Source organism: Hordeum vulgare, chromosome 4H (genome assembly GCF_904849725.1).
Source record: "Hordeum vulgare subsp. vulgare chromosome 4H, MorexV3_pseudomolecules_assembly, whole genome shotgun sequence".
NCBI classification, from domain to species: Eukaryota; Viridiplantae; Streptophyta; class Magnoliopsida; order Poales; family Poaceae; genus Hordeum; species Hordeum vulgare.
The window spans coordinates 249,851,088-249,867,289 of NC_058521.1; positions in this window are offsets into that span (position 1 = coordinate 249,851,088).

The following is a 16,202-nucleotide window of genomic DNA, read 5'->3' on the forward strand; positions in this document are numbered from 1 at the left end:
TTCTTCGGGCTAAATTGGCTAAGAATGCCTTTTTGGAGCTAATTATGTCATTTCGAGGATAATTAGCTAAGTATAGGTCATTTTTTATTAAATAGACCATTTAGGAGCTAACTAAGCTAATTATGTCATTTAGATGGATCATTAGCCAATTTAGGCTTTCTTGGATGAGTCTAATTAAGCTACGTAGAATAAGAGAAAGAGAAGAAGAAGTAAAAGAAGGAGGAGGAGGAGGAGGAGGAGGAGGAGGAGTAGGAAGAGGAGAAGAAGAAGAAAAGAAGAAGGAGAAGGAGACGGAGGAGGATAAGCAGAAGGAGGAGAAGAACTTCTCCTTCTTCCTCCTTCCTCCTTCTCCTTCTCCTTCTTCTCCTCTTCTTCTTCTTCCTTCCTTTCATTTTTCCTCTGTCTTCTCCTCTCGTCTCCTTCTTCGGGCTAAATTGGCTAAGAATGCCTTTTTGGAGCTAATTATGTCATTTCGAGGATAATTAGCTAAGTATAGGTCATTTTTTATTAAATAGACCATTTAGGAGCTAACTAAGCTAATAATGTCATTTAGATTGATAATTAGCCAATTTAGGCTTTGTTGGATGAGTCTAATTAAGCTACGTAGAATAAGAGAAAGAGAAGAAGAAGTAAAAGAAGGAGGAGGAGGAGGAGGAGGAGGAGAAGGAGTCGGAAGAGGAGAAGGAGAAGAAAAGAAGAAGGAGAAGGAGAAGGAGGAAGAAGGAGGAAGAAGGAGAAGGAGGAGCTCCATCTCCTTCTTCTCCTCCTTCTGCTTATCCTCCTCCCTCTCCTTCTCCTTCTTCTCCTCTTCTTCTTCTTCCTTCCTGTCATTTTTCCTCTTTCTTCTCCTCTCGTCTCCTTCTTCGGGCCAAATTGGCTAAGAATGCCTTTTTGGAGCTAATTATGTCATTTCGAGGATAATTAGCTAAGCATTGGTCATTTTTTATTAAATAGACCATTTAGGAGCTAACTAAGCTAATTATGTCATTTAGATGGATAATTAGCCTATTTAGGCTTTGTTGGATGAGTCTAATTAAGCTACGTAGAATAAGAGAAAGAGAAGAAGAAGTAAAAGAAGCAGGAGGAGGAGGAGGAGGAGGAGAAGTAGTCGGAAGAGGAGAAGAAGAAGAAAAGAAGAAGGAGAAGGAGAAGGAGGAAGAAGGAGGAAGAAGGAGAAGGAGGAGCTGCTTCTCCTTCTTCTCCTCCTTCTGCTTATCCTCCTCCCTCTCGTTCTCCTTCTTCTCCTCTTCTTCTTCTTCCTTCCTTTCATTTTTCCTCTTTCTTCTCCTCTCGTCTCCTTCTTCGGGCTAAATTGGCTAAGAATGCCTTTTTGGAGCTAATTATGTCATTTCGAGGATAATTAGCTAAGTATAGGTCATTTTTCATTAAATAGACCATTTAGGAGCTAACTAAGCTAATTATGTCATTTAGATGGATAATTAGCCAATTTAGGCTTTGTTGGATGAGTCTAATTAAGCTACGTAGAAGAAGAGAAAGAGAAGAAGAAGTAAAAGAAGGAGGAGGAGGAGGAGAAGGTGACGGAAGAGGAGAAGAATAAGAAAAGAAGAAGGACAAGGAGAAGGAGGAAGAAGGAGGAAGAAGGAGACGGAGGAGCTCCTTCTCCTTCTTCTCCTCCTTCTGCTTATCCTCCTCCCTCTCCTTCTCCTTCTTCTCCTCTTCTTCTTCTTCCTTCCTTTCATTTTTCCTCTTTCTTCTCCTCTCGTCTCCTTCTTCGGGCTAAATTGGCTAAGAATGCCTTTTTGGAGCTAATTATGTCATTTCGAGGATAATTAGCTAAGTATAGGTCATTTTTTATTAAATAGACCATTTAGGAGCTAACTAAGCTAATTATGTCATTTAGATGGATAATTAGCCAATTTAGGCTTTGTTGGATGAGTCTAATTATGCTACGTAGAATAAGAGAAATAGAAGAAGAAGTAAAAGAAGGAGGAGGAGGAGGCGGAGGAGGAGAAGGAGTCGGAAGAGGAGAAGAAGAAGAAAAGAAGAAGGAGAAGGAGAAGGAGGAAGAAGGAGGAAGAAGGAGAACGAGGAGCTCCTTCTCCTTCTTCTCCTCCTTCTGCTTATCCTCCTCCGTCTCCTTCTCCTTCTTCTCCTCTTCTTCTTCTTCCTTCCTTTCATTTTTCCTCTTTCTTCTCCTCTCGTCTCCTTCTTCGGGCTAAATTGGCTAAGAATGCCTTTTTGGAGCTAATTATGTCATTTCGAGGATAATTAGCTAAGTATAGGTCATTTTTTATTAAATAGACCATTTAGGAGCTAACTAAGCTAATTATGTCATTTAGATTGATAATTAGCCAATTTAGGCTTTGTTGGATGAGTCTAATTAAGCTATGTAGAATAAGGGAAAGAGAAGAAGAAGTAGAAGAAGGAGGAGCAGGAGGAGGAGGAGAAGGAGAAGGAGTCGGAAGAGGAGAAGAAGAAGAAAAGACGAAGGAGAAGGAGAAGGAGGAAGAAGGAGGAAGAAGGAGAAGGAGGAGCTCCTTCTCCTTCTTGTCCTCCTTCTGCCTATCCTCCTCCCTCTCCTTCTCCTTCTTCTCCTCTTCTTCTTCTTCCTTCCTTTCATTTTTCCTCTTTCTTCTCCTCTCGTCTCCTTCTTCGGGCTAAATTGGCTAAGAATGCCTTTTTGGAGCTAATTATGTCATTTCGAGGATAATTAGCTAAGTATAGGTCATTTTTTATTAAATAGACCATTTAGGAGCTAACTAAGCTAATTATGTCATTTAGATGGATAATTAGCCAATTTAGGCTTTGTTGGATGAGTCTAATTAAGCTACGTAGAATAATAGAAAGAGAAGAAGTAAAAGAAGGAGGAGGAGGAGGAAGAGGAGGAGAAGGAGTCGGAAGAGGAGAAGAAGAAGAAAAGAAGAAGGAGAAGGAGAAGGAGGAAGAAGGAGGAAGAAGGAGAAGGAGGAGCTCCTTCTCCTTCTTCTCCTCCTTCTGCTTATCCTCCTCCCTCTCGTTCTCCTTCTTCTCCTCTTCTTCTTCTTCCTTCCTTTCATTTTTCCTCTTTCTTCTCCTCTCGTCTCCTTCTTCGGGCTAAATTGGCTAAGAATGCCTTTTTGGAGCTAATTATGTCATTTCGAGGATAATTAGCTAAGTATAGGTCATTTTTTATTAAATAGACCATTTAGGAGCTAACTAAGCTAATTATGTCATTTAGATGGATAATTAGCCAATTTAGGCTTTGTTGGATGAGTCTAATTAAGCTACGTAGAATAAGAGAAAGAGAAGAAGAAGTAAAAGAAGGAGGAGGAGGAGGAAGAGGAGGAGAAGGAGTCGGAAGAGAAGAAGAAGAAGGAGAAGGTGGAAGAAGGAGGAAGAAGGAGAAGGAGGAGCTCCTTCTCCTTCTTCTCCTCCTTCTGCTTATCCTCCTCCCTCTCGTTCTCCTTCTTCTCCTCTTCTTCTTCTTCCTTCCTTTCATTTTTCCTCTTTCTTCTCCTCTCGTCTCCTTCTTCGGGCTAAATTGGCTAAGAATGCCTTTTTGGAGCTAATTACGTCATTTCGAGGATAATTAGCTAAGTATAGGTCATTTTTCATTAAATAGACCATTTAGGAGCTAACTAAGCTAATTATGTCATTTAGATGGATAATTAGCCAATTTAGGCTTTGTTGGATGAGTCTAATTAAGCTACGTAGAATAAGAGAAAGAGAAGAAGAAGTAAAAGAAGGAGGAGGAGGAGGAGGAGGAGGAGGAGAAGGAGACGGAAGAGGAGAATAATAAGAAAAGAAGAAGGACAAGGAGAAGGAGGAAGAAGGGGGAAGAAGGAGAAGGAGGAGCTCCTTCTCCTTCTTCTCCTCCTTCTGCTTATCCTCCTCCCTCTCCTTCTCCTTCTTCTCCTCTTCTTCTTCTTCCTTCCTTTCATTTTTCCTCTTTCTTCTCCTCTCGTCTCCTTCTTCGGGCTAAATTGGCTAAGAGTGCCTTTTTGGAGCTAATTATGTCATTTCAAGGATAATTAGCTAAGTATAGGTCATTTTTTATTAAATAGACCATTTAGGAGCTAACTAAGCTAATTATGTCATTTAGATGGATAATTAGCCAATTTAGGCTTTGTTGGATGAGTCTAATTAAGCTACGTAGAATAAGAGAAAGAGAAGAAGAAGTAAAAGAAGGGGGAGGAGGAGGAAGAGGAGGAGAAGGAGTCGGAAGAGGAGAAGAAGAAGAAAAGAAGAAGGAGAAGGAGAAGGAGGAAGAAGGAGGAAGAAGGAGAAGGAGGAGCTCCTTCTCCTTCTTCTCCTCCTTCTGCTTATCCTCCTCCCTCTCGTTCTCCTTCTTCTCCTCTTCTTCTTCTTCCTTCCTTTCATTTTTCCTCTTTCTTCTCCTCTCGTCTCCTTCTTCGGGCTAAATTGGCTAAGAATGCCTTTTTGGAGCTAATTATGTCATTTCGAGGATAATTAGCTAAGTATAGGTCATTTTTCATTAAATAGACCATTTAGGAGCTAACTAAGCTAATTATGTCATTTAGATGGATAATTAGCCAATTTAGGCTTTGTTGGATGAGTCTAATTAAGCTACGTAGAATAAGAGAAAGAGAAGAAGACGTAAAAGAAGGAGGAGGAGGAGGCGGAGGAGGAGAAGGAGACGGAAGAGGAGAATAATAAGAAAAGAAGAAGGACAAGGAGAAGGAGGAAGAAGGGGGAAGAAGGAGAAGGAGGAGCTCCTTCTCCTTCTTCTCCTCCTTCTGCTTATCCTCCTCCCTCTCCTTCTCCTTCTTCTCCTCTTCTTCTTCTTCCTTCCTTTCATTTTTCCTCTTTCTTCTCCTCTCGTCTCCTTCTTCGGGCTAAATTGGCTAAGAGTGCCTTTTTGGAGCTAATTATGTCATTTCAAGGATAATTAGCTAAGTATAGGTCATTTTTTATTAAATAGACCATTTAGGAGCTAACTAAGCTAATTATGTCATTTAGAAGGATAATTAGCCAATGTAGGCTTTGTTGGATGAGTCTAATTAAGCTAGTAGAATAAGAGAAAGAGAAGAACAAGTAAAAGAAGGAGGAGGAGGAGGAAGAGGAGGAGAAGGAGTCGGAAGAGGAGAAGAAGAAGAAAACAAGAAGGAGAAGGAGAAGGAGGAAGAAGGAGGAAGAAGGAGAAGGAGGAGCTCCTTCTCCTTCTTCTCCTCCTTCTGCTTATCCTCCTCCCTCTCGTTCTCCTTCTTCTCCTCTTCTTCTTCTTCCTTCCTTTCATTTTTCCTCTTTCTTCTCCTCTCGTCTCCTTCTTCGGGCTAAATTGGCTAAGAATGCCTTTTTGGAGCTAATTATGTCATTTCGAGGATAATTAGCTAAGTATAGGTCATTTTTCATTAAATAGACCATTTAGGAGCTAACTAAGCTAATTATGTCATTTAGATGGATAATTAGCCAATTTAGGCTTTGTTGGATGAGTCTAATTAAGCTACGTAGAATAAGAGAAAGAGAAGAAGAAGTAAAAGAAGGAGGAGGAGGAGGAGGAGGAGGAGAAGGAGACGGAAGAGGAGAATAAGAAGAAAAGAAGAAGGACAAGGAGAAGGAGGAAGAAGGAGGAAGAAGGAGAAGGAGGAGCTCCTTCTCCTTCTTCTCCTCCTTCTGCTTATCCTCCTCCCTCTCCTTCTCCTTCTTCTCCTCTTCTTCTTCTTCCTTCCTTTCGTTTTTCCTCTTTCTTCTCCTCTCGTCTCCTTCTTCGGGCTAAATTGGCTAAGAGTGCCTTTTTGGAGCTAATTATGTCATTTCGAGGATAATTAGCTAAGTATAGGTCATTTTTCATTAAATAGACCATTTAGGAGCTAACTAAGCTAATTATGTCATTTAGATGGATAATTAGCCAATTTAGGCTTTGTTGGATGAGTCTAATTAAGCTACGTAGAATAAGAGAAAGAGAAGAAGAGGTAAAAGAAGGAGGAGGAGGAGGAGGAGGAGGAGGAGAAGGAGTCGGAAGAGGAGAAGAAGAAGAAAAGAAGAAGGAGAAGGAGAAGGAGGAAGAAGGGGGAAGAAGGAGAAGGAGGAGCTCCTTCTCCTTCTTCTCCTCCTTCTGCTTATCCTCCTCCCTCTCGTTCTCCTTCTTCTCCTCTTCTTCTTCTTCCTTCCTTTCGTTTTTCCTCTTTCTTCTCCTCTCGTCTCCTTCTTTGGGCTAAATTGGCTAAGAATGCCTTTTTGGAGCTAATTATGTCATTTCGAGGATAATTAGCTAAGTATATGTCATTTTTTATTAAATAGACCATTTAGGAGCTAACTAAGCTAATTATGTCATTTAGATGGATAATTAGCCAATTTAGGCTTTGTTGGATGAGTCTAATTAAGCTACGTAGAATAAGAGAAAGAGAAGAAGAGGTAAAAGAAGGAGGAGGAGGAGGAGGAGGAGGAGGAGAAGGAGACGGAAGAGGAGAATAATAAGAAAAGAAGAAGGACAAGGAGAAGGAGGAAGAAGGGGGAAGAAGGAGAAGGAGGAGCTCCTTCTCCTTCTTCTCCTCCTTCTGCTTATCCTCCTCCCTCTCCTTCTCCTTCTTCTCCTCTTCTTCTTCTTCCTTCCTTTCATTTTTCCTCTTTCTTCTCCTCTCGTCTCCTTCTTCGGGCTAAATTGGCTAAGAGTGCCTTTTTGGAGCTAATTATGTCATTTCAAGGATAATTAGCTAAGTATATGTCATTTTTTATTAAATAGACCATTTAGGAGCTAACTAAGCTAATTATGTCATTTAGATGGATAATTAGCCAATTTAGGCTTTGTTGGATGAGTCTAATTAAGCTACGTAGAATAAGAGAAAGAGAAGAACAAGTAAAAGAAGGAGGAGGAGGAGGAGGAGGAGGAGAAGGAGTCGGAAGAGGAGAAGAAGAAGAAAAGAAGAAGGAGAAGGAGAAGGAGGAAGAAGGAGGAAGAAGGAGAAGGAGGAGCTCCTTCTCCTTCTTCTCCTCCTTCTGCTTATCCTCCTCCCTCTCGTTCTCCTTCTTCTCCTCTTCTTCTTCTTCCTTCCTTTCATTTTTCCTCTTTCTTCTCCTCTCGTCTCCTTCTTCGGGCTAAATTGGCTAAGAATGCCTTTTTGGAGCTAATTATGTCATTTGGAGGATAATTAGCTAAGTATAGGTCATTTTTCATTAAATAGACCATTTAGGAGCTAACTAAGCTAATTATGTCATTTAGATGGATAATTAGCCAATTTAGGCTTTGTTGGATGTGTCTAATTAAGCTACGTAGAATAAGAGAAAGAGAAGAAGAAGTAAAAGAAGGAGGAGGAGGAGGAGGAGAAGGAGTCGGAAGAGGAGAAGAAGAAGAAAAGAAGAAGGAGAAGGAGAAGGAGGAAGAAGGAGGAAGAAGGAGAAGGAGGAGCTCCTTCTTCTTCTTCTCCTCCTTCTGCTTATCCTCCTCCCTCTCCTTCTCCTTCTTCTCCTCTTCTTCTTCTTCCTTCCTTTCATTTTTCCTCTTTCTTCTCCTCTCGTCTCCTTCTTCGGGCTAAATTGGCTAAGAATGCCTTTTTGGAGCTAATTATGTCATTTCGAGGATAATTAGCTAAGTATAGGTCATTTTTTATTAAATAGACCATTTAGGAGCTAACTAAGCTAATTATGTCATTTAGATGGATAATTAGCCAATTTAGGCTTTGTTGGATGAGTCTAATTAAGCTACGTAGAATAAGAGAAAGAGAAGAAGAAGTAAAAGGAGGAGGAGGAGGAGGAGGAGGAGAAGGAGTCGGAAGAGGAGAAGAAGAAGAAAATAAGAAGGAGAAGGAGAAGGAGGAAGAAGGAGGAAGAAGGAGAAGGAGGAGCTCCTTCTCCTTCTTCTCCTTCTTCTGCTTATCCTCCTCCCTCTCGTTCTCCTTCTTCTCCTCTTCTTCTTCTTCCTTCCTTTCATTTTTCCTCTTTCTTCTCCTCTCGTCTCCTTCGGGCTAAATTGGCTAAGGATGCCTTTTTGGAGCTAATTATGTCATTTCGAGGATAATTAGCTAAGTATAGGTCATTTTTCATTAAATAGACCATTTAGGAGCTAACTAAGCTAATTATGTCATTTAGATGGATAATTAGCCAATTTAGGCTTTGTTGGATGAGTCTAATTAAGCTACGTAGAATAAGAGAAAGAGAAGAAGTAAAAGAAGGAGGAGGAGGAGGAAGAGGAGGAGAAGGAGTCGGAAGAGGAGAAGAAGAAGAAAAGAAGAAGGAGAAGGAGAAGGAGGAAGAAGGAGGAAGAAGGAGAAGGAGGAGCTCCTTCTCCTTCTTCTCCTCCTTCTGCTTATCCTCCTCCCTCTCGTTCTCCTTCTTCTCCTCTTCTTCTTCTTCCTTCCTTTCATTTTTCCTCTTTCTTCTCCTCTCGTCTCCTTCTTCGGGCTAAATTGGCTAAGAATGCCTTTTTGGAGCTAATTATGTCATTTCGAGGATAATTATCTAAGTATAAGTCATTTTTTATTAAATAGACCATTTAGGAGCTAACTAAGCTAATTATGTCATTTAGATGGATAATTAGCCAATTTAGGCTTTGTTGGATGAGTCTAATTAAGCTATGTAGAATAAGAGAAAGAGAAGAAGAAGTAAAAGAAGGAGGAGGAGGAGGAAGAGGAGGAGAAGGAGTCGGAAGAGGAGAAGAAGAAGAAAAGAAGAAGGAGAAGGAGAAGGAGGAAGAAGGAGGAAGAAGGAGAAGGAGGAGCTCCTTCTCCTTCTTCTCCTCCTTCTGCTTATCCTCCTCCCTCTCCTTCTCCTTCTTCTCCTCTTCTTCTTCTTCCTTCCTTTCGTTTTTCCTCTTTCTTCTCCTCTCGTCTCCTTCTTCGGGCTAAATTGGCTAAGAGTGCCTTTTTGGAGCTAATTATGTCATTTCGAGGATAATTAGCTAAGTATAGGTCATTTTTCATTAAATAGACCATTTAGGAGCTAACTAAGCTAATTATGTCATTTAGATGGATAATTAGCCAATTTAGGCTTTGTTGGATGAGTCTAATTAAGCTACGTAGAATAAGAGAAAGAGAAGAAGAGGTAAAAGAAGGAGGAGGAGGAGGAGGAGGAGGAGGAGAAGGAGTCGGAAGAGGAGAAGAAGAAGAAAAGAAGAAGGAGAAGGAGAAGGAGGAAGAAGGGGGAAGAAGGAGAAGGAGGAGCTCCTTCTCCTTCTTCTCCTCCTTCTGCTTATCCTCCTCCCTCTCGTTCTCCTTCTTCTCCTCTTCTTCTTCTTCCTTCCTTTCGTTTTTCCTCTTTCTTCTCCTCTCGTCTCCTTCTTTGGGCTAAATTGGCTAAGAATGCCTTTTTGGAGCTAATTATGTCATTTCGAGGATAATTAGCTAAGTATATGTCATTTTTTATTAAATAGACCATTTAGGAGCTAACTAAGCTAATTATGTCATTTAGATGGATAATTAGCCAATTTAGGCTTTGTTGGATGAGTCTAATTAAGCTACGTAGAATAAGAGAAAGAGAAGAAGAGGTAAAAGAAGGAGGAGGAGGAGGAGGAGGAGGAGGAGAAGGAGACGGAAGAGGAGAATAATAAGAAAAGAAGAAGGACAAGGAGAAGGAGGAAGAAGGGGGAAGAAGGAGAAGGAGGAGCTCCTTCTCCTTCTTCTCCTCCTTCTGCTTATCCTCCTCCCTCTCCTTCTCCTTCTTCTCCTCTTCTTCTTCTTCCTTCCTTTCATTTTTCCTCTTTCTTCTCCTCTCGTCTCCTTCTTCGGGCTAAATTGGCTAAGAGTGCCTTTTTGGAGCTAATTATGTCATTTCAAGGATAATTAGCTAAGTATATGTCATTTTTTATTAAATAGACCATTTAGGAGCTAACTAAGCTAATTATGTCATTTAGATGGATAATTAGCCAATTTAGGCTTTGTTGGATGAGTCTAATTAAGCTACGTAGAATAAGAGAAAGAGAAGAACAAGTAAAAGAAGGAGGAGGAGGAGGAGGAGGAGGAGAAGGAGTCGGAAGAGGAGAAGAAGAAGAAAAGAAGAAGGAGAAGGAGAAGGAGGAAGAAGGAGGAAGAAGGAGAAGGAGGAGCTCCTTCTCCTTCTTCTCCTCCTTCTGCTTATCCTCCTCCCTCTCGTTCTCCTTCTTCTCCTCTTCTTCTTCTTCCTTCCTTTCATTTTTCCTCTTTCTTCTCCTCTCGTCTCCTTCTTCGGGCTAAATTGGCTAAGAATGCCTTTTTGGAGCTAATTATGTCATTTGGAGGATAATTAGCTAAGTATAGGTCATTTTTCATTAAATAGACCATTTAGGAGCTAACTAAGCTAATTATGTCATTTAGATGGATAATTAGCCAATTTAGGCTTTGTTGGATGTGTCTAATTAAGCTACGTAGAATAAGAGAAAGAGAAGAAGAAGTAAAAGAAGGAGGAGGAGGAGGAGGAGAAGGAGTCGGAAGAGGAGAAGAAGAAGAAAAGAAGAAGGAGAAGGAGAAGGAGGAAGAAGGAGGAAGAAGGAGAAGGAGGAGCTCCTTCTTCTTCTTCTCCTCCTTCTGCTTATCCTCCTCCCTCTCCTTCTCCTTCTTCTCCTCTTCTTCTTCTTCCTTCCTTTCATTTTTCCTCTTTCTTCTCCTCTCGTCTCCTTCTTCGGGCTAAATTGGCTAAGAATGCCTTTTTGGAGCTAATTATGTCATTTCGAGGATAATTAGCTAAGTATAGGTCATTTTTTATTAAATAGACCATTTAGGAGCTAACTAAGCTAATTATGTCATTTAGATGGATAATTAGCCAATTTAGGCTTTGTTGGATGAGTCTAATTAAGCTACGTAGAATAAGAGAAAGAGAAGAAGAAGTAAAAGGAGGAGGAGGAGGAGGAGGAGGAGAAGGAGTCGGAAGAGGAGAAGAAGAAGAAAATAAGAAGGAGAAGGAGAAGGAGGAAGAAGGAGGAAGAAGGAGAAGGAGGAGCTCCTTCTCCTTCTTCTCCTTCTTCTGCTTATCCTCCTCCCTCTCGTTCTCCTTCTTCTCCTCTTCTTCTTCTTCCTTCCTTTCATTTTTCCTCTTTCTTCTCCTCTCGTCTCCTTCGGGCTAAATTGGCTAAGGATGCCTTTTTGGAGCTAATTATGTCATTTCGAGGATAATTAGCTAAGTATAGGTCATTTTTCATTAAATAGACCATTTAGGAGCTAACTAAGCTAATTATGTCATTTAGATGGATAATTAGCCAATTTAGGCTTTGTTGGATGAGTCTAATTAAGCTACGTAGAATAAGAGAAAGAGAAGAAGTAAAAGAAGGAGGAGGAGGAGGAAGAGGAGGAGAAGGAGTCGGAAGAGGAGAAGAAGAAGAAAAGAAGAAGGAGAAGGAGAAGGAGGAAGAAGGAGGAAGAAGGAGAAGGAGGAGCTCCTTCTCCTTCTTCTCCTCCTTCTGCTTATCCTCCTCCCTCTCGTTCTCCTTCTTCTCCTCTTCTTCTTCTTCCTTCCTTTCATTTTTCCTCTTTCTTCTCCTCTCGTCTCCTTCTTCGGGCTAAATTGGCTAAGAATGCCTTTTTGGAGCTAATTATGTCATTTCGAGGATAATTATCTAAGTATAAGTCATTTTTTATTAAATAGACCATTTAGGAGCTAACTAAGCTAATTATGTCATTTAGATGGATAATTAGCCAATTTAGGCTTTGTTGGATGAGTCTAATTAAGCTATGTAGAATAAGAGAAAGAGAAGAAGAAGTAAAAGAAGGAGGAGGAGGAGGAAGAGGAGGAGAAGGAGTCGGAAGAGGAGAAGAAGAAGAAAAGAAGAAGGAGAAGGAGAAGGAGGAAGAAGGAGGAAGAAGGAGAAGGAGGAGCTCCTTCTCCTTCTTCTCCTCCTTCTGCTTATCCTCCTCCCTCTCGTTCTCCTTCTTCTCCTCTTCTTCTTCTTCCTTCCTTTCATTTTTCCTCTTTCTTCTCCTCTCGTCTCCTTCTTCGGGCTAAATTGGCTAAGAATGCCTTTTTGGAGCTAATTATGTCATTTCGAGGATAATTAGCTAAGTATAGGTCATTTTTCATTAAATAGACCATTTAGGAGCTAACTAAGCTAATTATGTCATTTAGATGGATAATTAACCAAGTTAGGCTTTGTTGGATGAGTCTAATTAAGCTACGTAGAATAAGAGAAAGAGAAGAAGAAGTAAAAGAAGGAGGAGGAGCAGGAGGAGGAGGAGGAGAAGGAGACGGAAGAGGAGAATAATAAGAAAAGAAGAAGGACAAGGAGAAGGAGGAAGAAGGGGGAAGAAGGAGAAGCAGGAGCTCCTTCTCCTTCTTCTCCTCCTTCTGCTTATCCTCCTCCCTCTCCTTCTCCTTCTTCTCCTCTTCTTCTTCTTCCTTCCTTTCATTTTTCCTCTTTCTTCTCCTCTCGTCTCCTTCTTCGGGCTAAATTGGCTAAGAGTGCCTTTTTGGAGCTAATTATGTCATTTCAAGGATAATTAGCTAAGTATAGGTCATTTTTTATTAAATAGACCATTTAGGAGGTAACTAAGCTAATTATGTCATTTAGATGGATAATTAGCCAATTTAGGCTTTGTTGGATGAGTCTAATTAAGCTACGTAGAATAAGAGAAAGAGAAGAAGAAGTAAAAGAAGGAGGAGGAGGAGGAAGAGGAGGAGAAGGAGTCGGAAGAGGAGAAGAAGAAGAAAAGAAGAAGGAGAAGGAGAAGGAGGAAGAAGGAGGAAGAAGGAGAAGGAGGAGCTCCTTCTCCTTCTTCTCCTCCTTCTGCTTATCCTCCTCCCTCTCGTTCTCCTTCTTCTCCTCTTCTTCTTCTTCCTTCCTTTCATTTTTCCTCTTTCTTCTCCTCTCGTCTCCTTCTTCGGGCTAAATTGGCTAAGAATGCCTTTTTGGAGCTAATTATGTCATTTCGAGGATAATTAGCTAAGTATAGGTCATTTTTCATTAAATAGACCATTTAGGAGCTAACTAAGCTAATTATGTCATTTAGATGGATAATTAGCCAATTTAGGCTTTGTTGGATGAGTCTAATTAAGCTACGTAGAATAAGAGAAAGAGAAGAAGAAGTAAAAGAAGGAGGAGGAGGAGGAGGAGGAGAAAGAGTCGGAAGAGGAGAAGAAGAAGAAAAGAAGAAGGAGAAGGAGAAGGAGGAAGAAGGAGGAAGAAGGAGAAGGAGGAGCTCCTTCTCCTTCTTCTCCTCCTTCTGCTTATCCTCCTCCCTCTCGTTCTCCTTCTTCTCCTCTTCTTCTTCTTCCTTCCTTTCATTTTTCCTCTTTCTTCTCCTCTCGTCTCCTTCTTCGGGCTAAATTGGCTAAGAATGCCTTTTTGGAGCTAATTATGTCATTTGAAGGATAATTAGCTAAGTATAGGTCATTTTTCATTAAATAGACCATTTAGGAGCTAACTAAGCTAATTATGTCATTTAGATGGATAATTAGCCAATTTAGGCTTTGTTGGATGAGTCTAATTAAGCTACGTAGAATAAGAGAAAGAGAAGAAGAAGTAAAAGAAGGAGGAGGAGGAGGAGAAGGAGTCGGAAGAGGAGAAGAAGAAGAAAAGAAGAAGGAGAAGGAGAAGGAGGAAGAAGGAGGAAGAAGGAGAAGGAGGAGCTCCTTCTTCTTCTTCTCCTCCTTCTGCTTATCCTCCTCCCTCTCCTTCTCCTTCTTCTCCTCTTCTTCTTCTTCCTTCCTTTCATTTTTCCTCTTTCTTCTCCTCTCGTCTCCTTCTTCGGGCTAAATTGGCTAAGAATGCCTTTTTGGAGCTAATTATGTCATTTCGAGGATAATTAGCTAAGTATAGGTCATTTTTTATTAAATAGACCATTTAGGAGCTAACTAAGCTAATTATGTCATTTAGATGGATAATTAGCCAATTTAGGCTTTGTTGGATGAGTCTAATTAAGCTACGTAGAATAAGAGAAAGAGAAGAAGAGGTAAAAGGAGGAGGAGGAGGAGGAGGAGGAGAAGGAGTCGGAAGAGGAGAAGAAGAAGAAAAGAAGAAGGAGAAGGAGAAGGAGGAAGAAGGAGGAAGAAGGAGAAGGAGGAGCTCCTTCTCCTTCTTCTCCTCCTTCTGCTTATCCTCCTCCCTCTCGTTCTCCTTCTTCTCCTTTTCTTCTTCTTCCTTCCTTTCATTTTTCCTCTTTCTTCTCCTCTCGTCTCCTTCTTCGGGCTAAATTGGCTAAGAATGCCTTTTTGGAGCTAATTATGTCATTTCGAGGATAATTAGCTAAGTATAGGTCATTTTTCATTAAATAGATCATTTAGGAGCTAACTAAGCTAATTATGTCATTTAGATGGATAATTAGCCAATTTAGGCTTTGTTGGATGAGTCTAATTAAGCTACGTAGAAGAAGAGAAAGAGAAGAAGAAGTAAAAGAAGGAGGAGGAGGAGGAGGAGGAGAAGGAGACAGAAGAGGAGAAGAATAAGAAAAGAAGAAGGAGAAGGAGAAGGAGGAAGAAGGGGGAAGAAGGAGAAGGAGGAGCTCCTTCTCCTTCTTCTCCTCCATCTGCTTATCCTCCTCCGTCTCCTTCTCCTTCTTCTCCTCTTCTTCTTCTTCCTTCCTTTCATTTTTCCTCTTTCATCTCCTCTCGTCTCCTTCTTCGGGCTAAATTGTCTAAGAATGCCTTTTTGGAGCTAATTATGTCATTTCGAGGATAATTAGCTAAGTATAAGTCATTTTTTATTAAATAGACCATTTAGGAGCTAACTAAGCTAATTATGTCATTTAGATGGATAATTAGCCAATTTAGGCTTTGTTGGATGAGTCTAATATAGCTATGTAGAATAAGAGACAGAGACGAAGAAGTAAAAGGAGGAGGAGGAGGAGGAGGAGGAGAAGGAGACGGAAGAGGAGAAGAAGAAGAAAAGAAGAAGGAGAAGGAGAAGGAGGAAGAAGGAGGAAGAAGGAGAAGGAGGAGCTCCTTCTCCTTCTTCTCCTCCTTCTTCGTATCCTTCTCCCTCTCCTTCTTCTTCTTCTCCTCTTCTTCTTCTTCCTTCCTTTCATTTTTCCTCTTTCTTCTCCTCTCGTCTCCTTCTTCGGGCTAAATTGGCTAAGAATGCCTTTTTGGAGCTAATTATGTCATTTCGAGGATAATTAGCTAAGTATAGGTCATTTTTCATTAAATAGATCATTTAGGAGCTAACTAAGCTAATTATGTCATTTAGATGGATAATTAGCCAATTTAGGCTTTGTTGGATGAGTCTAATTAAGCTACGTAGAATAAGAGAAAGAGAAGAAGAGGTAAAAGGAGGAGGAGGAGGAGGAGGAGGAGAAGGAGTCGGAAGAGGAGAAGAAGAAGAAAACAAGAAGGAGAAGGAGAAGGAGGAAGAAGGAGGAAGAAGGAGAAGGAGGAGCTCCTTCTCCTTCTTCTCCTCCTTCTGCTTATCCTCCTCCCTCTCGTTCTCCTTCTTCTCCTTTTCTTCTTCTTCCTTCCTTTCATTTTTCCTCTTTCTTCTCCTCTCGTCTCCTTCTTCGGGCTAAATTGGCTAAGAATGCCTTTTTGGAGCTAATTATGTCATTTCGAGGATAATTAGCTAAGTATAGGTCATTTTTCATTAAATAGATCATTTAGGAGCTAACTAAGCTAATTATGTCATTTAGATGGATAATTAGCCAATTTAGGCTTTGTTGGATGAGTCTAATTAAGCTACGTAGAAGAAGAGAAAGAGAAGAAGAAGTAAAAGAAGGAGGAGGAGGAGGAGGAGGAGAAGGAGACAGAAGAGGAGAAGAATAAGAAAAGAAGAAGGAGAAGGAGAAGGAGGAAGAAGGGGGAAGAAGGAGAAGGAGGAGCTCCTTCTCCTTCTTCTCCTCCATCTGCTTATCCTCCTCCGTCTCCTTCTCCTTCTTCTCCTCTTCTTCTTCTTCCTTCCTTTCATTTTTCCTCTTTCATCTCCTCTCGTCTCCTTCTTCGGGCTAAATTGTCTAAGAATGCCTTTTTGGAGCTAATTATGTCATTTCGAGGATAATTAGCTAAGTATAAGTCATTTTTTATTAAATAGACCATTTAGGAGCTAACTAAGCTAATTATGTCATTTAGATGGATAATTAGCCAATTTAGGCTTTGTTGGATGAGTCTAATATAGCTATGTAGAATAAGAGACAGAGACGAAGAAGTAAAAGGAGGAGGAGGAGGAGGAGGAGGAGAAGGAGACGGAAGAGGAGAAGAAGAAGAAAAGAAGAAGGAGAAGGAGAAGGAGGAAGAAGGAGGAAGAAGGAGAAGGAGGAGCTCCTTCTCCTTCTTCTCCTCCTTCTTCGTATCCTTCTCCCTCTCCTTCTTCTTCTTCTCCTCTTCTTCTTCTTCCTTCCTTTCATTTTTCCTCTTTCTTCTCCTCTCGTCTCCTTCTTCGGGCTAAATTGGCTGAGAATGCCTTTTTGGAGCTAATTATG